The sequence below is a fragment of the Nothoprocta perdicaria genome, unplaced genomic scaffold (assembly GCF_003342845.1).
Source record: "Nothoprocta perdicaria isolate Ctin4 unplaced genomic scaffold, notPer1 scaffold_16, whole genome shotgun sequence".
NCBI classification, from domain to species: Eukaryota; Metazoa; Chordata; class Aves; order Tinamiformes; family Tinamidae; genus Nothoprocta; species Nothoprocta perdicaria.
Genome location: NW_020454760.1, coordinates 4,362,994 through 4,385,652, shown reverse-complemented (window position 1 = coordinate 4,385,652; position 22,659 = coordinate 4,362,994). Strand labels below are relative to the sequence as shown.

The 22,659-nt window shown below is 37.7% G+C and overlaps 1 protein-coding gene across 1 annotated transcript in view; it reads right to left on the bottom strand.

The window, feature by feature from the left end:
* Positions 1 to 22,659, bottom strand: part of DLGAP1 (DLG associated protein 1) — a 369,407-nt gene that overhangs the window by 289,598 nt on the left and 57,150 nt on the right. The window contains exon 2 of the mRNA XM_026035402.1: positions 8,174 to 8,323. The gene's annotated coding sequence lies outside the window, so the exon portion shown is untranslated. The remainder of the gene's footprint in view (positions 1 to 8,173; positions 8,324 to 22,659) is intronic.

The window sequence follows — 22,659 nt, the reverse complement described above, 5'->3', positions numbered from 1 at the left end:
CCACAACCAGACTTAAATCTGAACTGTTACTCTGAGATGACTTTCAGAAATGAATTCTGCACTTTTAAAGGGAAAAAAAATAGTAAAAGACTACCTACTGATCACTACTCTTTAACAAGCTCTTTACTACAGCTTTGGACTGAAGTTCTGCATCTAAACGCAAAACCACTACATAATAAAAACAACAACAACAACCTCTCTAATAATTCCTACATGCATACTAGCAACTTGATTACCAAAACCTCATTTTAGAATATACAGAGGGACTAATTTCTATGACTGTTTAGTGGCTAACCACTGCACTAAAAGTGCCTAGAAAAGAGCTATTCCATTTGCAATGGATCCAGCTTATGACACAGATAATAGTCCGTCAACTTGGTAAAATAACCAAATAACTGATTATAGGCTTCCTAAACTCCATTAGCATATTGTAACTTTCACTGTACCAGCCTGATCTGATATCAACCCGGTTACTGCATAATGCTCTGAAATCCTTGTACCGCCCCCTCAAACACTTCCATATATATTCCATTCTCCCATGAATCTATTAGTGATACGATATTTTTTGTAGCTTAAATGTTGCTTCAAGATTAGCAATACGACTGACTACGATTTTAATTTTCCAGTGCCTAAAATACTTTTCTTTGCATCATTGTGTCATGCAGTGACCACTGATTCAAAGCTAGTATTTTTATATTCTCAGATGCAATCTATCACATTATAATTTTTATAACATCTTTCATATGCAGCAGGAATAGGACTTGCAAAACTATTATCCATCAAGATATCACTGCTCCTAAAGACACAGTGATTTACCGATTTTGCTGACCTACTTTTCCTTTGACAATTTAGAAATATCTACCATCAGAAATATCTAATGACTTTATTTAAAGTGCTGAAACTGAAGGATGCCAAAAGCATACCAAAAATTGTTCCTTTTTTAAAAGTATTAACTCTTGTCAAATTAATAGTTTTTTGATTTGGAAGACCTAACATCCATCTCAACTCATAAGTTTTCAAGTAAACACTGTAAAAGCAATGTTTTCTACTTTTAAAGAAGTGTTAATGCCTTATACCACTCTCTGATTGTAAGGTTTGCCTCCCGTGAAACTACACTACAAAACCTCCATATTCTTTTAACTGCAGAAGCTAATCACATACAGTAATTATCTCCTCTCCTTTGAAAATCACCAGCCATAATTCAGCAAGACACAAGAGGTAATTCTGATACTAATTTAACTGGAACATCACTAGAAAGAATAGTTTGCAAACTTTGCTGTACCATTTCCAAACATATGGTCAAACTCCAGCAGCCTCATCTGTCCATATATGCCTTGCAAAACTTGCTCTGTTCTGCAATTAAGTAGATATAAAACATACTTTGAGCATCAGCAGGATAGAACCAATTATAAGGTGAATGCCATATCTAAGATACAATATGTGATAAAACAGGATGTAAGTATCAGCAAAATTACTATTTATTTACAACTCTCTTCCCAATTTTCCTTCAAGTCATGAAAATATACACTTGAATACCACTTTGAAGACACCTTGTCCAAGGCATCACAGTCACGCTGGCCAGTTCTGGTCTGTCTGTGGGAAAACAAACAACTTCTCCTCTCCAATCCCAAATATTTTCCTTTTAGACGAAATATTTTCCTTTTAGACATATACATCTCTATTCTAGTTTATTTTCTATGAAGATATGTCATCCAGGATTAAAAGGGAACATTTAGCTATCTGAGAAAAGTCAGACATGTTTCTGCTGGAGCATGTTTCAAGCAAATGTCAAGATGCATTAGAGAAAATAAAAAGGAAACAGTACATGAAAGATGCATGAGAAGAACAAGAAATCAAACAGAAATCAAATATATACATATACACTTACATAAGCAAAATTCCCAGTTATAACTAATCATTGTTTATAAACGAAGATTTTCAAAAAACAGAAACAAATATAGCACCTCAAGTCACTAGACAATGAAAATGTCAACAAAGAATTCCTTTATGTATTACAATGTTTACAAACGCATGAATTATTCTTCTGCATACATTCTCCAGAACCAATATAATGGTGTGTATGTTTACCCAAGTCTATGCTATAGGCTGGAAAATTAATCTGTGCAAGGTTCAAACAGAATGGATCTTAGAGGCATTAGTTTAAAAAACACACACAACTAGAGAAAGTTTCTATCTGAGGACAAGTAAATTTGATACTAAAAAGCAAAATAAAAAAGCGTCTTGTTATCTTGTCATAAAGTCTTACCAATCACCAATTTACACTACTTATTTCCAAGGAAAAAATCCAAATATATTAAATAATAGAACCGCTCTACTTAAGTATTTTACAAATCATAATTTAATTTCTTTAGCCTTCTCTGTTTGGCATAAGATAGCATCACAATCGCTAAAAAATTGTCAGTAGTAGAAGAATATAGGACTATATATCCCATAATACTGAGATATGGCCAATGGCACAAAAAAAAAATCATTCTCAGATTAATACCAGCTGACCTACATTCTTTATGTACAATTGAAAGCCATTCTGTTCTTACAGACATTCTTTAGGATTTCCACGCAACTAAGCAAAGTGCTTTTCATGATATCACTTACCAGTACATGTCCTGGTCACATCCCCCTGCAGTTTTTCTTTTCGGTAAGCTGTCAGGGAAGACCTGCCGTGTTAAGAACATACTCTTAACTTGAAGGAATGGCCTCATGGCTGTGCTTGGGGCAGCGCACACTCCAGCATCCTACCTTGCACCTTGATGTGTCCCTCAGGCTTTTCTAGGAAGGAGGCCACCACCTCGGTGCTATGACCACATAGCCCCTGGTGTAGATATAAATAAGTGGCCCAAATTCAAAGACTTGCTGCCACCTTCCTGCCCTACAAGTACGCAATTAGCTGATGCTACAGAACAAAGCAAGATCACGTTTCCTACACTCCAGAGCTCTTTCAAAGCCTGCTCTCAGAATTCATACACAATGCAGCCAATTTACTGGCAATCTTTTATATTGTTCTGTGATAACAATGTTTTAATATTGTATTCATTTTCCACATTTTTTTCCCAAAACACCAGATTTTTACTGAAACACTACCATGACACTAGGTCCCAATTTAGCTACCGTTTTGAATATTTCTGAAGTAACCATTCTTTTTCTTTCTGAGTCAATGAAATTGAGGTTTTCTACCTTCCTTTTTACTTCTACTATCTATTGTAGAATAGCTGCAAAGGCAAAAAGTCAGTATCTTATTGCATTGTGCAGCTTGTTTGTCTTAGGCATATCTGTCCTTACTCAAAAGTAAGTAATTGTTTAATTTTTCACAAGCACTGCTAGTAGGATATCCTGGGTTATCTGTTAACACATTTCTTGTGATTAAAAAAATAAAGTATGGATTTAATTAGAAGGTAAGAAAAGCTATTCAATGTTTCCTTAAATACCTACAGAAGTGTTTGCTCTCTTGGGATGATGATAGAAGAAAAATAAAAATCCTATAAAGCCTTCAAGATTGTAGGACAGATAGGTGAGAAGGGACCTCAAGACGTCCCTAGTTTGACCTCTTGCTCAAGAAAGGTGGGCTTTGAGATCAAGTTAATTTGTTTACAGCTTTTGGTGTTGAAAAGCTACACAAGCAAGAGACTGCACTGCCTCTCTGGGCAATCTGGGCCAGTGTCTAGCAGTACTCAGTACCTGGAAAAAGTTTCCCCTTACATCGAGTCTCACCCTTTCATCTCAACTCGTCCCTGCTACCTCTCATCCTTCCAACCACGCAATTCTTCACAGAGGCCAAATAACCTCCCCGTAGATATCAGGTACCTGAAATAGTCTTGTCTCCAGGCTGGACCAGCCCCAGTGCCACTGCCTCTCCTCACAGGAGAAGCGCTCCAGCCTTGACCACCTTGATTGTGGCCCTTCACTGAACTCAATACAGTTTACTGATGTCTCTCCTCTTCTGGGGGGCCTATTCCTGAGCACACTGAGAAAAATGCAGCCTAATGAATAAATAAAGAAGAATCATCCCTTCCCATGCTATACCGGCTCTGCTCCTGATATTAGAGTCCAGGACTGCCACGCAATCTTCTTTGCTACCAGGCCAAGCTTCTAGCTCTACCTGCCCAGCTCCACCATCCCCAGGCACCAAGGTACGGTTCAGTCCCCAAGGGCCAGGAGCAGAGTCAGTCCAGGCACAGCACCTACACTGCTGCCCCACACCAATGAGTTTGCCCTCTTCTCCACATGGATCCCTGCTTTTAGGCTACGTTGAGCTGAACACTGCGCCAGAGCCCTCCAGTACCCTTGCCGTAAACAGGGCACTGGTACAGCCTTCTGCCACTCTGGGTCAAGGCCCTCTGCTCCCCCTACATGCAAAATGTCCATGCTTGCAAGCATCTCATGCTGAGCACTGCCCAGGAACACCTCGCCTTGCTCGATAGCACTGTTACATCCTCCTACAAGCCTCCCAGGGAGGCATTTGCCTCTGGGAGGCTCCTGTCCCATGAGAGCGCAGGCCTGGCACAGCGCCAGCTGTGCACCCCTTGTTCACGTAGCACAAGGTCCCCCACTCAAGTTTGAATCCTATGGACACCTTTTTCCTGACTAAATAAGGCTGTAAGTCTGACCAGCCTACATGTACTCATCTGAACTCCTCCCTTTTCCTCTCAGTTTGCTAGCATGTTTGCTCTGGCAGCTGTTCTGGTTACTTCAAACCAAATGTTCAAGGGCTTGACCTTGAAATCCACTCTCATTTTGGTGTATCTACTAATGCCATCTGAAAGACATCTTAAATTTGTTGTCTATGTGAAAGAAAGGTGCTTATGTTCATCACTGAATTGCATTTTAGGCCCAATTCAGTTGGGCTGAATTGAACCCTGAGATTTCAGGCCCAATTCAGTTCAGAATTGCAATTTAGGCCCAATATGCCTCTTGAGATGTCCCGGAATATTACTCCCTGGCCTTCAGCTATTGCTTCAGAAGGATACAAATCTCCTGTAGGTCTTGTGTCAAATTTATCAATTCCACATGGAGGTCTCACATACCCAATAGCATTTCAAATACCAAATGTACAAAAGGTACTACCAACATATAGCTAAATGTATTAGCCATTAGGTGTCAGTGATTTGAGTCTATGAAGACAGTCATTCTTTTGACCTAACTAACTACCAGAGATAAACAGGCCCTTGATCATCTCAGAATTTATACTTTTAGCACACATTTAAATAGCTATGTATGACTGTATTAAAGTGTCCTCATCACAAACTGAAAACCAATCATTGGCCAGGATCATGGCAGATTACTATAGCCCATGAACTGAATGTTCATGGAACATGCTGTGGAATACAGGTGAGGACTACACTTGAAATGATAGTATCACACTTTTATTATAACACCATAGTTGGAAATAACCCGAGTTATTTCCAACATCTTCTGTTAATACTTCCCCCTCTATAGAAAATGTCTTCTTCTAGGAAGAAGAGGCAAAGGAAGGAAAGAACTTTCATATAGATTGAAAAAAAATGCACTGAAAAAGGCCCAAATCTGCTCTACTCGTGTGAAAGGTGCATGAAAAAGCAACGATCGTTTAAGGATATGAATAAGATAATGTGGGCAGAAGTAGACAATAGTCCTGAGACTCAAGCTTCCATCTACTTCCATCTGCTACATTTTTTTTTTCCATCCACTCTGAAATTCTTATCCTTGGTTTGCATTTCCCCTCATGCTTTTCTTACCCACCATTATGTTTTTGTCAGCTGAGGAACCTTTACAGCCCAGATAGAAAGGCACAATGTTCTACCCTATCATGACAAGCCTATTTTCCCCTGCCTTCTTTGGAAGCTCAAATGATGCAAAATTCAAACTTATGATTTGCACAGAGGAGCCAGCTGAAGATTTGATAATACTATAGGCAATGGACAAAATGAGTAGATACCTTGATTAAATTCCTTCAAATAAATGTTCATGAATTGCTCATTTTACACTAAAAGCCTAACAATTAATTAGAATAATATTGCAAAATCATTTGAATGATGATTTGATATTTGATGATATTTTCAACTACCTCTAGCTGTAAGTACTTTGAAAGCACATGGATTAATTCCTAGATGCTTTCCTAGATTAAAAAATTTTTCTTTGTGAAAAATTAGGTATTCCTTTGTACCATATCTAGGCCATGACAGTCTCATGCTCATATGTAGATTTCTTCATCAAAATGAAACACCACATTATGTTTCCAATATTCTAGAGTTGTAAAGAACTACAACAAAGATAATGTTGGAGACCAATCCCATTCCCTCCCTATGATGACTGCCGTTTGTCTCAAACTACACACACAAATTAATACAAGTTACACATGGCATACAATGGGCACTGTTGTTAGATCTCCTACTTTCAGGAAGTCTTCATCTAGGAAACAAAGACATTTTCCTTTCTGAAATTTTGCAAAATGTGAGTTTATGGCAAGCTGTCACTTGTATTCAAATTTAGCACCTAGAAACTACAGTGATGGTTGCTTGAAAGTGCTTAAAATAGAATAGATGGATTGACTGATTGCATATTCCTTTGAGTTACTGTGAAAGCACCAGAACTATCTAAATTATGCCATGAAAAACTGGAGTTAGAAGTTATATAACTTCAAGTTGCTATAAATTGCTTCTTGTTGAAAGCTATATAAAACATTTTCAAATCTGTCATGTTCCACCTCTTCTACTTCAAAAAAAATATAAATAGAAAATAGAAAAAGCTATGCCACTGTGAAGACAGGACTCTTTTTTACAGCTAAATGTAAGAACTCAGTCCCTTTCATTATGTGGAACATACATACTACAATCAAAGGCATTTTATTCTGCTTAGTTAAACCACAGTAGCTAAGACTTATTTCCTTCCTCACAGACACAATGCCTTCATTGTTATTTCAATATGAGTTTTTGAATATAGATTATATTTACTTTTTTTTTAGTGCTGATGATATTATCATGTGCCCTCAGAACAAGCCATGTAACAAACCATTTGAGAAAATGCATTTTCTATTTCTCCTCCCACCAAAGCATGAATCACGACTGCAAAGCCACAGCTTTCCAGAGAACATGCTCTACAACTTCAGATCTGACACCAGAAGAGATGCTATATTTGCATGAGAACATTTGCAAACCATGAACCAGTTTGATCCACAGCAAAGCAGGTGAAATGGAGTGTGAACAGTAACAGACCTTGAGGAAGACAGAAACTTTTTTTTTTTTTCGTAGTGTCAGAAACCACAAAAAAAAAAAGGAAGAAAAAAAAGAAAAATAGTACAACAGATAGCAAAAGATAATATGGAGCTTAAAGCTATGGGACAACCTCTATAATATAACTACTGTCAATCACATGTTAACACTATAGCCTGTAGGACTTGTAAAACCAGTTCCTTCTTTCCTATCCTGAAACATGCTTACAAATCTGTAAGAATATCTTTCTACTCTTTTGGCGATCTGATATACATTTTACGAGCATTCTAAATTATTTACTGACAAAGAAATCCTTAAGGCTGGACTCCACTTTTGAGACTTTTAAAAGCTCCAGTTAGATCAGAAAGTGAAACTACCACGAAATGAGGTTTTGAAAAAGAAAAGCTGGGGAAAGCATTCATCGTTTTCAGGAGAGAATACCCTTCTGTGAAAACCCTTCTTGCTTAATGATGCAAGTGCCTATCTTGCATAAAGAAAGCAACAAGCAACAACAAAAAAACACACAGAGACTGCAAGGCCAAACAACAATGGGGTCACAGCAGACTGCATTTGATTTGCTGAAAGTGCAGATCACCCAGCACTGAGTACCACTTTATCATTATATCCTACCTTGGAATATATCCTACCCTGGAAGAAAAAAAAATAAAACAACAGTCTCCCACAGCAACAGAGACAATTAAAAGACAGCAACCATTACCATTTATCCCACAGCTCTTCGCTATTTACAAAGATATCAGAAAAATAACCCCCTGCTAGTTGAAATTAGCTGAAATTAGCTCCTATGAGTATCTGGTATCTGTTGTTTAAATTGGGAAAGAAGAAGTTGGTTTTTTTTTTTTTGTTTTTTTTGTTTTTTTTTGTTTTTGTTAGCAAGATTTATTTTTAAACTGGCAAAGAGAAAATGGTAAACAGAACTGAAGCTCTCTGGGCACCCTCTGAGGTTAAATTACCTTTCATGCCATTTGCACAGAAGACTGTTCTCAAGCAGCTTGAACAGATGGTCGGGACACCATTGTCCGTTTACTTGTATCCACAAAGATAAACGATGGCTCTTTGAAATCCTGAACAATATGACCCCGGTGATTTCTTAGGAACTTCAGCTGCAAAGGAAAAAAATAATATGTAAGTTATCTGAAGAGAGCAAGGACATCGGATTGAAAGAAATACCATTAAAAAAAAAAAAGCTCTTAAATTCATACATATGCAATCTGGAAGTATTTCACGAAAATGAAGAAACATATTCCAGAATATTTAGCAGATTAAGAGATGAGGGTGAAAATGAATCATAAGCAGTCATCTGATTGCAATGGGAAACTGCCCTCTCTATGTAGCTGTTTCTACTACACACAGCATTTGTGGAAGCACCCTGCCAAACAGAAACAGTTTTGCATGTTGGGCCAGAGATAAAGTCAGAGGCTTCCAGGACCAAAACAGAGCAGACAACTGCCAGAGGACAGGGATCCACTCACCCAACCATGTAATGGTAGAGCATGTCATGAAGGGAGAATTTCCTAGATTTTTTTTTAATAGACATTTCAGGATTTTACAAAACTTCTTCCACAGCAGCTCTTGTCAAGCATCTCCAGGAACATGAGCATGGAAGATGAATTTTAGAGGTTGGGGACAGTAAGTACACTCTGTCTTCTAAGGACCCTCTGAAGTTTTAGGGACAATCTTTAGGATTTAAGAGAAAAAATAGGAATCGTTGGACTTGGAATTAATAATTGCATAACCTATCCTTTTATACAGGAAAGAAAAGGAAAGCAAGAAAAGGAAAGGAAAGCAAGGCTGTCGAATATGGAAAGAATCACATGGAATCAGTGAAGGGACCCATACACTGAGTTCAATACACACAGCAAAACAGACAGAATTGGGTTTTGAAAATAACAGGGATATTAGATAACTATGACTCACCAGCCACCCAACTTCCTAAAGCCAGCAGCTACTGCAGAGCATTTAATTAACTAAAGTTGCATGTAAAGATGGATTGCTGTTTCCTCAATGACTATTCATTGTCTAAAGAATGACATACAAAATAAAATTGTCATTCTCTATCTCATACGACATACTCCATGGCAACGGTAGATAAACAGTGAATATTCTCTCACATATATTTCAATTATAGATTTTTTTTCCTTTTGCTGCTGGCATATTCACTATGCCTTAGAACAAATATACAATTTAGCCATTTGAAAATCCTGTCAGCTTTTCTGAAGTTGTTAACACTCATTGGGATAATGGAAGACAGGTTGAGATAAATGTTGAGCAGAGGCATCCAGCAAATGAAAGGAATATGCCTTGATAATGGAGGAGTCGTTACAGCATTTACACTTGTAATAAGCATGAATTAGTGAGAAATAATGTAAACATGCATGAGAATATAAAAGATCTAATATTGAGAGATTAGGAAAACAGAGTGATTTATATTCATCTGCGATTGTGAGAGATGACCCAGATGGCAAGATTTTACAATTCCCCTCTGTGTCTCAGAAAGGAGGAAACCCCAAAATGCATTTTTTTCTGGATATCATTATTTCATTTTCTGAGTATTATTATTTCATGCTTTTCCATGCTAGGGCACTTCTATATTGTTTTAAATCAAGTCATTTTTCATCCCCCAAGACTATCTCTTTAATCTTTGTCTCACTTTCTTCACTTCTTTTTTTTCCACAAAATGAAATGGAGGGACCACTGTCTACCTCTTAACTTTTTATTCTTCACTTAATACCCTCGGCCACATTTGTTTAGTTGCAAATATAATGCAATGAGAGCACTGTCTACGGTTGTGAACATGTCCAATGTGAACTGAGTGTCCAAGAAGCAGGACAACAGGATCTCTCAGCAAACCAACACTATTTTTTCTGGCATCAATAGACCTAGAAACACCTCCAAATTGGAGACCATTTATTCATTAAATAAGATGGCAAACTGTACAAATATCTTGATACCAAAAAAAAAAAAAAAAAAAGTGATAAAAATAGTCTGTAATAAACATGCTAACAATGTTCCTGTCCTGAAAAACAAAATACTTCCACTGAAAGCACTGGGGAATATATCTTAAGTTTTCCAAGAAGGGGAAGTGTGGGGGATCAGGGTGGGAAATATCAAAGGGCAGCTGAATAGCACTTACAGAGATGCATTCTGATCAGATACCTTGTTTCAATCCTACTAGTTCTACAGGATGTGACTTTTTATAGGAAATGCGGCAAAGCAGCATTATTTATAAACGTGCTTTTTAGAATGTGTTCTAAGTTCCATACTGAATGAGCAGGAGCATTTGCATATGCTTTAGTTCTCTGCTCACCCCTATCTAGACACCAGATTGTCTGAAAGAATACAAAAAAAAATGCATTTGAAACTGCTCTGAATAAAAATTCAGCAAGCTAAATGGAATTTCATTTTGCTTTTTACTCTTACCATGCACTGAGAAGTGTTTTGACTGGTGGCCTGGTGACAGCAACATACACACATGTATAAATGGACAGACTAATTTATAGGGCACAAGAAGCAAGGATGAAATCCAAGGTCCAGAAAAATTAACAGAAGAAGTGATTCTTCACTCCTCATTGGTAAAGCAATAACAGATGAGATTGACATCACATAAAAATACTGTAAGGACTTCCAATAGGCTGGGCTATGGTTAGTAAGTAATAACACACCCTCAACTAAAGGTTGGACTACATAAAACTGCTGTGAAAACCGAGACGGCGATTTGTCTTTCCCTTTGTTGGCACCAGTACATTTGCTGATGAACAAAGATATCTTCCTTTCTGCAGTTTTAGAGGCAGAAGAGGCCCCAGTGAGCACATTTGGAAGATGTTCCAATCTCTCCACTATGCAATAAGTTAATTCAGTCAACTGTTATTTATGGAGAGGGAATATACTGCACACATTCAGCAATAAACCTCACTAAAAACAGGAGATGAGGAACAACTTCAGTATTAACAGCGTAGTTGCACAGTAGTCAGTTCCAGTAGGAATTTGTCAATACTAAATTCCTTTTAGACTCCAGCTACTTTATGAGTTCATCTAAATAAAGCAGAAGAATACAGCAAGATTACTAAAATCTCATATATGGTTATCTCCCTAGCAGTGGAATATATAGCTGGTATTATTCTATAATCACATTTTTTCCTTTGGACATGTATACATTTTATATTCTTGGCAGAACCCATGTCTATTTATGCAAGTTTAAATATTTAAAGAAACAAACAAGAAAAGGGAAATTATTAGCATAACCAATCCAAGTTCTGTGCAAGGCCTTAAACATGCTAATAAATGAAATTTCATGACACTGCATATAGAAATATGAAAGGCCTGATTTTCTGTTGTTTTATACTTTGTACAGACGCACACACTTGCATAGAATGTATGTTAAAAACACTACCAAATCAAAACGGTTACATTTAACAACATTTTTCACTGGAATAAAGGAGTACCTAAGATACTAGTGAGTGGTAAAACCTCATGCATTTGAAAAACTACCAGAAATGTAGCTCACCATCTGCAGGGCCACAAACTGTGAAAAAAATGCAAATGAGTTTCAGGTTGTCTTTTCTAAATCTACCTCTCTATAATCCTTAACTATCCTTACAAAACATCTATACTTAAAAGAATTCGTTTCAGATTATTACTGTTTGCCCCTATTCTACTGTAACTGTTACCAGATTACATATGTTTTCAGGGCACACACAACACCCCTTCCATCCTGGGCAGTGAAGACTGCCACTAAACTCACGGAGCCGCTCATATGTGTTCACTGAACACATTCTAACTCATTCAGTTTATGTTCTGGGTCTGTGAAAATCTCCACAGCGATGAACGATGATCAACATGGACTGCCACCGCCTTCAGTGGAGGTACCGTTCTCCTGACGGTCATCACAGGCTTACACGTGACTTCATCTGCAATCAGAAGGCACTTAGCAAAATACAATTTGGAAAAAGGAATGATCATAATAACAGGCAAAACAAATCCATTCTACATGAAACATTTTCAGAACAACTGATAATAACTCTCTTCCTCTACCTCTTCCACCATTTAGGTGAATACCTCCAGAGACACTCAAAACTCAATGGGAGTTTAAAGAGCCTTGAGCAACCTAACCAACCTTTGAAGTTTGTGCAGAGGTCTGAAGTCCCTTCCAATCTAGACTACTCTTAAATATATACAAAACTACTTTGCCTTAAACTAAAACACATCAGTCTCTAGAAGATAGAAGAGGAGTTGTGTCTGCTCTGCTTCAGATATTTTCCAAATATAAGCGAAGCCGAGCTCAGGGAGCTCAGGGAGCTCCCAGTCATATGAATTGCTTTGCAGTGGCCACAAGAGAGTAGGAACTAGGCTTTATGTTTCATAGGAGAACAGCTCTTTCAGTGCTGTAATACTCTTAAATTCCATCTCACTCATGGGTCAGGAGTGATTCCAAGGAAGGACTGCTAGCTGGTAACACTCACTACACCTGGATTTTCCTTTGAGGTCTCCTGGCTGTCTAGTGGTGAAGTTGATCTGGCTTCACTTATGAGAAGAAGAAATGTCCTCAGGTGATACTGGAGTAGAAAAAACAGAACAAATTAAACTGTCTGTCTTCCTGTTTTACAATGAACTGCACTTACTTTATTGGGGAGATGTCATTTGAAGAGAACACTACACCACACAAACAGGAAACATTTCATTACAATCTGCAGAGTGAACTTTTCCTCAGGTGCAATTTGAAGAGCCCTTAAAATATGCAATTCTACCTACTATTTTCAGTCCTCAATTGCTTCCAATCACTATTTTAGCTTCCTTCTACATAAAATCCTGCAGTTAAACCTACTTTCAGGACAACTGCCCTGATTAATAACTCTGTAATATCTGTAGTCTCTGTTGGATAAAGTATTTCTTGTTCAAAATTAATCCTTTTCCCCTGAATGCCGGCAATTACAGTGCCAAGGGAATGAATCAGCACCGCTTGGTGCCACTCACACTGCTGGGATGTGCAGTCATGTCAAGTCATTCTGAGCCATAATTTCTTATCCTCCCCAGTTAGTTGTGGGCTGTCATAGTGGAAGCCAATACAGACGCAAGCAAGTCACAGGTTGTTCAACATGCCTGTGAAAAGACCATGGCAGCTCAGGATATGACGGGGTTTTGAATATCTCCATCATGAGTAGCTCAAGAAAGTGCAGTGTTTGCACAAACAAACAAGGAAACCCAAAAGGCAAAAGTCAGTAAGACAGGATACAGTTCCTGGAAGGAAACAGAAGGGAAAGTAAGTTTTGTCCTATGCTAAGATCAAGTGTACCTTGCCAGAAAACAATTCCACTTAGCAAAAGTGATCACTGCTTTGATTTTTTGCTTTGCATTACTGGAATAAATAAATAAATAAATGATCTCTTGGATTATCCTCTATCAATGGGAGATACTGACACAGGAAACATTGCTACAGTGGGGAGCAAAATGTTCAGTGGCCTCACTTGGCACTTGTGTATCAAAGGATCATTTAGTTCACAGCAGAGATGTGACCATGGGTCGACAATACTTCCAGGTAGCTACCCTCCTAATGAATTCGGTCTCAGAACTGTTTGGTCTTTCTGTGACCTTTGGAAGGTCATTTATGTAAAACAAAAACATTTTTAGAGAACGTGAACATCTCCAGAGAAAGGATAACACATTCCTGTCTGCCTCTGTGGAGATGGGGATAACCTCTTAATTAAGGTTTAATGGTTTTAAGAAAATATTCAATAATTAAGCAGTTTTACAATGCTCCTATGCAATAGCACGCTAATACATTCAAGTTCATGATGAGTACACTGAGGGGCAGAATTTCATAGGCAAATCCCCTGAAAAAAAGGCTGAAACTAGGTGTTTTCTCATCAACCTCACTGAGGCCCATTTCACCTGAATTTAAATGACTTGAGTACGATTATGCGGTGAGTCAGCACAGCGCCCAGAATAGAACTGGGGAATTGTGGCTCATTGTCTCCCTCTTTAACCATTAATTCGCACTCCCACACTGAGAAGATAGATGTTACTACTTTATTAAGCCTCACAATATATTTAAATAACATCAACACACCGAAACATACTTGAGAAAAGCCATAAACTGAAAGATAAGGCTGACATCCAGCCTCAAACTTGGGTCACTACAAATACAGCTAGAAAGGGGGCAATATTCATGTAAACTGAGAGACCTATGAGCTTTACCTTTCAGTCCCCAGCTTGGATTGCTTTGGGTTCTATAAACACTGTACAACTTGTTCCAGTTCACAGCTCTCCCATCGCAGGCACAGAGCAAGCAAAAACTCCCTAGCATCTGAATCTGCCTTTCCCCACCTACCCACTTTGGCTAACTAGGATGAGCCAGCTATATTTCCTATGGTTTTCCTGTCCCACAGAATTCATCCTAACCTGTCCATCACTCCTGCTCCCAGCAGACAGAGGGATGCAGGCTGTATGTTTTCACTTCATCTCCCTCCAATTGCTCACAGCTGCAAGAGCAAGTGAATAGTCAACCTCTTTCCCACAGAGGGCCGATCACTGCTGAGTAAGGGTGCTGAGGAAAAAGAAAGGTTCTCCCCTGGCCAGGCAAGTAATAGGTGAAATGCTACTCTATAGCAGCATAGCTACAGTCTCAAAGTGGCTTTCAACAGCTTTTAGCAGGGCAAATCTCTTGATTTTTTAAAGCGTTTTAAGCATTTGATGTTTTTCTAAAGTTTCACATGCACAGAGAACTGTGTAATGTACAGGAACATTTCCTAGGCACTATCCAAATCCCCTTAGCAGAGGTCCACATACTTCTGAGCCATCCATACAACAGCAGTCAAAAATGATCTGTTAGATCAGATTTTGGTAAATGAAATAAGGAACAAAATAGAAGAAGGAGCTGAGAAGGCAACAAGGAGATATGATTATATATAATACATATATTATTGTACACATGATTTGCATACGGCCAGCTTGCACACTCAAGGTGAAATATTTTTTCAAGATACAAAGAGAGAAGAATTACATGTGATAACAGTGAATTCTGGTCATCTGATATAATTAAGACAGATATATTTCTAAGCTATGCATCTCTCTCCCAGCTGTGAGAGTGTCCCATATAATGCCATATACCCTTACAGAACCTTCCCAGTAACTTTGCTTGGCAGAAGAAAAGTATAGCTGGATAAGCACCATTTGCTTTATATATTACTTTCTGAAAGTCATCCGTATTAATTACAGTGTTTACAGACATATGAATGAACTGTAAGATGATTTTGATATATGCTGTACCAATATCTATAATGGAGCACTACTCTTGATAGTCCACAAAGACTCAGCATGCAATGAGCAAGTTAATAAGCATTGTCACAGAGAAATAAAATAATTCATCTAAGATTGAACAGCAGGTCTCCAGCAAAGTTGGGAATTCATCTGAAATTCTAAGGAGTTTCTTCAGAATGATCCTCTGGAATATGTTTTCCCTGTAATATCAAGAATAAAAAAAAAAAAGGATGTAAAGTTCTAAGATATACTTAATTCTTCTTTGTCTGACTGCAGAAAGCATTAACTGTCTGATTGCTGTAGCAATGTACTTACTAAGCATGAAATTCTGAACTCTTTCTTTCTCTTATAACAGTTACCAGAAAATAAGATTGTTAAAGAAAGTATGGTGGCCCTGAAGAAGTGCTACTGCCTGCACATGAAAGTAATCCTAAATTTCACTTTGGAATCTCTCAACAAGTATACTTTCTTCCTCAGGGATGAATACAGTAGATTTTTTTTTCCTTATTTCTGTTATAAGAAAAATGTTTATTTGGCTATAAATTAATAATTTAAACTATCTGGCTTTGGCATGAACAGCAACGTTTAGGTGATGTAATCAGCTGCTTGAAGAAACATAACCTAATTGAAGTAATATTCCGAAGAGTAGTATTCCTATTCTTGTAACTTCCCTGATGTGTTGCTGTAAACAGAAAGAAGAATGATGTCAATTGACCTAGATAAATGTGTCCAAATAGCTGTAGCTTTTGACCTTCTTACACTATCGTGGCGGACTAAAATGAATTTCTAATATAAGATCAATAGAAGTGCTGGACCTAACTGCAGCTTCTGGTCTACTACTACAAAAAGAGAAGCTATAGTACTAAAGCAAGTGTTAGTATATTCTACTGCTACCTGGAAGTTTTTCTATCTACTTTTGAGATGTGAAACTCAGAAAGAGCAAATTTCATCATACCATCACTTCTATTTCCATTGCCTTGTAAATAACAACAACAACAAAAAAAAAAGATAAAGAAATGATGCCAGTATTTTTAAGTTAATATATTGAGAAAGATAAATTGTAAATTACAATTGGATTCATCATAAATTTATACTCTTTGTAATTCAGTGCACAATAGTAATTCACCAAAAATACATAGGGGGCAAAGTGAAAATCTAATTTGAAGTAGAGATAAAAGAGTTAACATTTAAGACTCATTTTAAAACCTAGAGAAATCCTTTTTCTAAGCATATTAATTGTGTTTTTAAAATGATAGATGGATTATAAGAGGTGAAATATGTCTGTATCAGACCAGTCAGCTCATTTCAAAAGTACACATTTTAAAGCAACTGACTGTAGTACCATATCACCAGGTACACAAGCAGCAGATGATACTTCTGGGATGATAGCTTACCTACAAAGCAAAGCAGCAGCTTTGTAGGTAAGAATTTAAAGGCTATGCTACATAAACAACTGCAAATACTTCTCATCATGATGCTATTGAAGGCTAAGATGATCTTTGGATATGCAAAGCAGCACAATATCAAACAGTAGTAGGAAAATAAGCCTTTCCCAGTATACAGTGGATGGGAACAGCACTACTAAAAATCATATCCAGCAAAGCATTCTGAACAGAAGAGTGATAAAACCCTCAAAAATATATATATAAAAGAATGATTTGAGATCTGTAAAACTTGCTTCCTAGTGAGTTATTTAGGAAGCTGAATCTATTTGAATAGATGGTCCATAAACAACACCCCTCAAGTGACTCAGCATCTGGATCAAGATTAACTGCCCACCTAGTGTTTCTCTTTGCTCTCTTCCCTCTCAGATTGCATCACCCATTTTGAGGCAACCCGTGAAAAGTTATAATTTGGCATCATTTTATTTCATTATGGTTCAGAATTATGAAAGAAGCGCAACTCTGAGATCAGATACCGAATATGGCAGATTGAAGTACAGAGATAATGCAGCATTAATAAACTATTGGGTTTGGTTTCAAAACAGCTTAAGTTTCTGAAAAACTCTTCAACAAAATGGCTTCCTCGTGCCTACTCACACTGTTACAATATTCCTCACAGACGCAGAGTGCACTTATAGACACTTATCACAGCGCCAGTTTAAGTCCCTTTTTTACAGTGAATAATGGGTTTTGCCTTTGAAAGAGTGACCAATGTGGGCAACAGGGGGATTTAAATAAATGTTCACTTCAAAACAAGGTAGCACAAACCACAGAGGACGAGAAAAGAGTTGAAATTAATCAAATAGGATTTTGCCATCAATTGGCTGGCTCCGGAATTTCACACATCTATAAAAGTTACAGTTGGCGCATTTTGAGAAAAATAAAACCAATACAAGTGGTAAGATCTTTCAAATCTCATTCTTTTCATTCTAATGGAAATTAGCAATAATAGAGCCTTTGAGAATATTAGTCTGAAGGCCAATTACTTAAATCCATGCATTTGCAGAATGTACTGCTCAAAGTTCATATATTTCTTCACCAAATCAAACCCACTTTTCTGCCAACACTAAATTAATCCTTACTCTACACACCCACTTGCCAGGTTTATGCAACCAAATATTGATATTTCATCTCCTTTCTCTCTCAAAAAGACACTATCATACACACACACACACAGAATATTTTTGCCTAACAATTCTTGGAGAAGTGGAATTCCAGAATTTCTTTACTTGGATTTTATTTTTACCTCTGCAAGCAGGGCTATGGCTCACACAAACTATCAATGGTAGGATCATCTAAGAATGCCTGTTTCCTCTTCCCAAGGAGAGAAGATACGTCACTAATTTCTTTTGACATTAATGGGACTTACTTATGTATGACATACATAAATCGCTTGTAAGCCAATGGAGAAAAAAGGACCTTAACATTTTCACAGAGGAAACGAAGTAAATCAGACACTGGAATGAAAGAGAGGGGAAATTTACTCCTCTTAAAGAGCCAAACAACTCCAGCTCCACATTCTTGTCTATGGCCTTATCTGCCAGCGTTGATCCTGACAGAATCCCACATATAAATTCTTAACGAACACTTTTCGGAACTGAAAAGAAATATGTCTAACTGATGACCCGAAACAATGCTTAATGGGGTCTAGATAAAACAGCAATGTAATTTGTTGAGTTCTCTGTTGTTTCATGACCTTAGCATCACCGGTAATCCCACTCAAGCAAAGCACTCTAAGTTCCTTAGAAACTCAGTATTAAACATAGCATTTTTTTTGGTAACAGACACACTTCTGTTTCAATTCTTTTCATTTTGAATGCAGTATTACAGCAACAGATGATGTATTGAGCAATGAAACGCCTTCACCCCAAGAAGCATAAAAGACTGGTATAAAGTTCCAACTGTGAGACTTTTTTCCACAAACTAAGAGATAAAGCGATGATCTGGATATTTTTAGAGAAAAGCAAGTCCAGTTCTACATCAGCAAAATGGATCTTCAACTTTTTTTAGAAGTTGCCTTATTTTCATTGTGGTTATAGACAGGTAAGAATGAAGTTCACAATAGCTATCATCACAGTAGTGGTCAGAAAGTGATTCATAAGTCAGAGTGAATAAAATTGGATTTTTTTTTCTTTCGAAGTAACTCTGGGGCATCCATACAGTTGAAAACATGCACATGGAATATCTACCTTGGAGCACAAAGACCAATAGTCTATAGAGAGGGTATCTTAAGGCATCAAGACTCAAGATTTGGTAGCATTCCTAGGAGTCTACATTTGACAGCACCATAACAGTTATAATTTGCACGCTGCATAACAACATAATTATTATGCAATAAACATAACCTGCCTTTGGCCTAAAAATTCTAACTAAGACGGGGGACAAACTGTATTACAGACTTCATGAAAAGCAATCTTAGTCATTCAGATTATACAGTCTAAGCAAACAGGAGAGAAGAAGAAAGACTCTGGCTCCCCTTTCAAAGGAGCAAACTTCAGACACAGAAATATTCATTCATCTGTCCAACATTACAAAGGAACTCCAGAGGTGTGAGCTTACCCTCAGTTTGAAAGGTCACTGCCAGACCATAGCATCCCTTGGGAAATCACAAATCTGTGTTCTGGTTCATTCATCAAGGAAACAACCGCGGACAAACGTTTTTGATTCTTTTAATCAAAGTACCTGAAGTATATCAAAATCACAGCATTTTCAATTTGACATCGGTTTAGCATAGATATACATATTCTGCCTGTGGCTACTGTCTGGTAGATATCATACCTTGGATATTAAGAATAATACTGTCAGGCACTCTAACTAAGAATTTTTAAAAAGAAGAAAAAAAAAGAGAAGATTCTGATTTAACAAGAATCACAGAATCCCAGGATGGCTGAGGTTGGAAGGGACGTCTAGAGATCATCTAGTCCAACCCCCTGCTCCAGCAGGGACACCCAGAGCACGGGGCACAGGGCGGCATCCAGGTGGGTTTGGAAGACCTCCAGAGAAGGAGACTCCACAACCTCCCTGGGCAGCCGGTGCCAGGGCTCTGTCACCCTCACAGGAAAGAAGTTCCTCTTCACATGGAGATGGAACTGCCTGTGTTTCAACTTATCCTATCACTGGCCACCACTGAGAAGAGTTTGGCCCCTTCCTCCCTACATTCACCCTTCAGGTATTTATAGATATTAATCAGATCCTCTCTCAACCTTCTCTTCTTTCGGCTAAATGGGCCCAACTCAGTCACATTAAGAAATACTATCACAGGTTAATCTTTAGACTATTTGACTATATATATATATATATATATATATATATACACACACACACACACACACAAATTATGAGTCAGTTAACTTGGCAGAATAAACAGGACAACAAAATTCATTCTAACACTATCTGACAATGATCCCCATCCGAATATATCTAAACTGAAGAAGCTTCCTTTTCGGAAGGAAAGGCACACAACAAAACTTTTATATGCTCTAACCAAAAGAAAGGATGCTTGGCTTCCTCCTTAGAGACTCTTGATGGAATATCTTAGAGAAGAAAGGAATGAGACCACATCCTGAAACCATAAGGTCTAAAGTCTTGAAAACAAATCAGGATTGTAGTTGATCATCCTGGTGAGAAAGCAACAGAGGACAGGAAAAAAAGCAGGACTTTAATTTCTATTTGAAACTTTTAACGAGGAGACAAAAACATGACACGGTTCCAATTAAGAAAATATCAAGGCCTCAAGCTGGTGTAACTTTGATCTTGCCGGAGAAAAGAAATTTCACCTCTTCAAAGCTTCAACCAAGTAGAACCAAGTTATTAAGGAAGAAGAAAACTCAAATAAGAACACTTTAGTGGGACCAAGGGCAAACTGACAGGTGTATTATTTTAATTGATTGCCTACATCTGAGGAATTAAAATAATAATACATCTCTATTGGTACGATAGTAATATATATTGAGCTGAGACCTGAGTGGCATAAAATATGCAAATTTCATCTCAGCTTCGGCTTTTTCATTTCTAGTTTGCCTTTCAGACTTGAAGGGCCTTTTGGTTATGTTACAAAATTATTTACCACCACTTAAACTGTGCAATATAAAACAGTATTATAGAAAATATTTTATTAAATACTATCATAGAGTTTTGAATGTATAATTAGTAATCATTTACAGCGCTAGACTGACAGCCACATAAACTCTGATCCTGTAACAGTAACAAATTACTGTTCAGCTACGGACAATATACGCGTTTTCAGATTTTTTGGGGAACTCTCCTGACCTAAAATATATCTTCCACTAACTAACATACCACTTAGTACTGCCCTGGCAAAGGGTGGCAGCAACTGTTCCTGAAAGTGTGAGCCAGGCTGACTGCGATGGCTCCTCCAACAAGTCACAAGAGCCGTGAAGTGCGAATCATTTTCAGTCACTGTTGGCGACTGAGACCTGGTGAGGGACACTCAGAGACCTCTGTGTAAAGGTGTCACTCTACTGCCAACCCAAAATTCCTCTGATCCCCCAGATTAGACCGTTTAAAGAAAAATAACTCCAAAAATTGAGGGAAGAAAAGAGGTGTCTAAGGTAAACGTGAGGTAAAAATAAGAGGATATTTTACTCTTGATAACCAGTTGTAAGTAGCTTATCTGTATGGTAGGGTTGCTTTGCCATGACATTTAGATCAGTTCATATTTGCTGTAGAAAACTATACAGTAGTTTATAGAATTCACTAATAGCTCTTTTTTTTTCCAGACATTCAAAATAGCAAGAGTTGAAAAATTAAGAATAATTTGCTTACCAAAAGAACTATAGGACAACTTCTGCAGGTCTAAGTCAGACCTGAATTAAACATTTTGGGTTAGAAGATTTCTGCTGTCTCAGAGAAAACCTAAAAGGACTTAACTTAAAATCTGGAACTTAACTAATGTGTTCATGCCTGAGCTGACAGAGCTCGCATCTGCCAGAAGAGTTTGTATACTCAGTGGTTCAGCTCTTACCTGGAGCCAGTGTAAAGCCAGTGGACCCAACAGAACCCCCTGAGGTCAGCAAGTCAGAACCAAATCTCTAAGTTAGTCCATGACAGCTGGTTGCGGAGTGCCTTGAGGTGAGCAGCACCTTATCTTCAACTGGTTCTGCAGATGTTCACAACCTTCCACATGTCCCCACCATTCCCATTAACACTGTCCTCTTGCATTCCTCTGCAGTGGTTTTGTGTTGCACACAAATAACCAATAGCAAGCATCACTGTTTTCAACATCATGATGCATTTCACATTACAAGGAAGTCTCTTTCGCCCTTTTAAATACTTTTTTTGTGATTTATGTGAAAAATCTCAGTCAGGCAATGGGATAAGTAAAACTGCAAGGATCAGTCATTCAGTGGGGAGTCTCGGGGTCAGATTGTTAACAATACTTGCCAGAGACAACTAGAACAAAGATGTTTTACTGCCTGCTTTGCAAAATTATCGGTTATTACTTTCATATTATTGAATCCTGCTCATATTTTCCAAACTAATCAATACCTAAAATCTCTCTCATCTGACGCTGAATGATACCTTAGTAAGTGAGTATCAGCTCATACCAGAAACCTGATTAAGAGAGACATGTGAATATAGCAATGGATTTCAATGGGGGACGGGAAGACCATAGATATGTTGTTAAAATATAAAGGAAAACAATACTTCCAACACTCCTGTGTTTGATTTTGAGTAAGAGCATATGCACGTAAAAGCCCATCGGAGGAAGTTTTATACAGAAT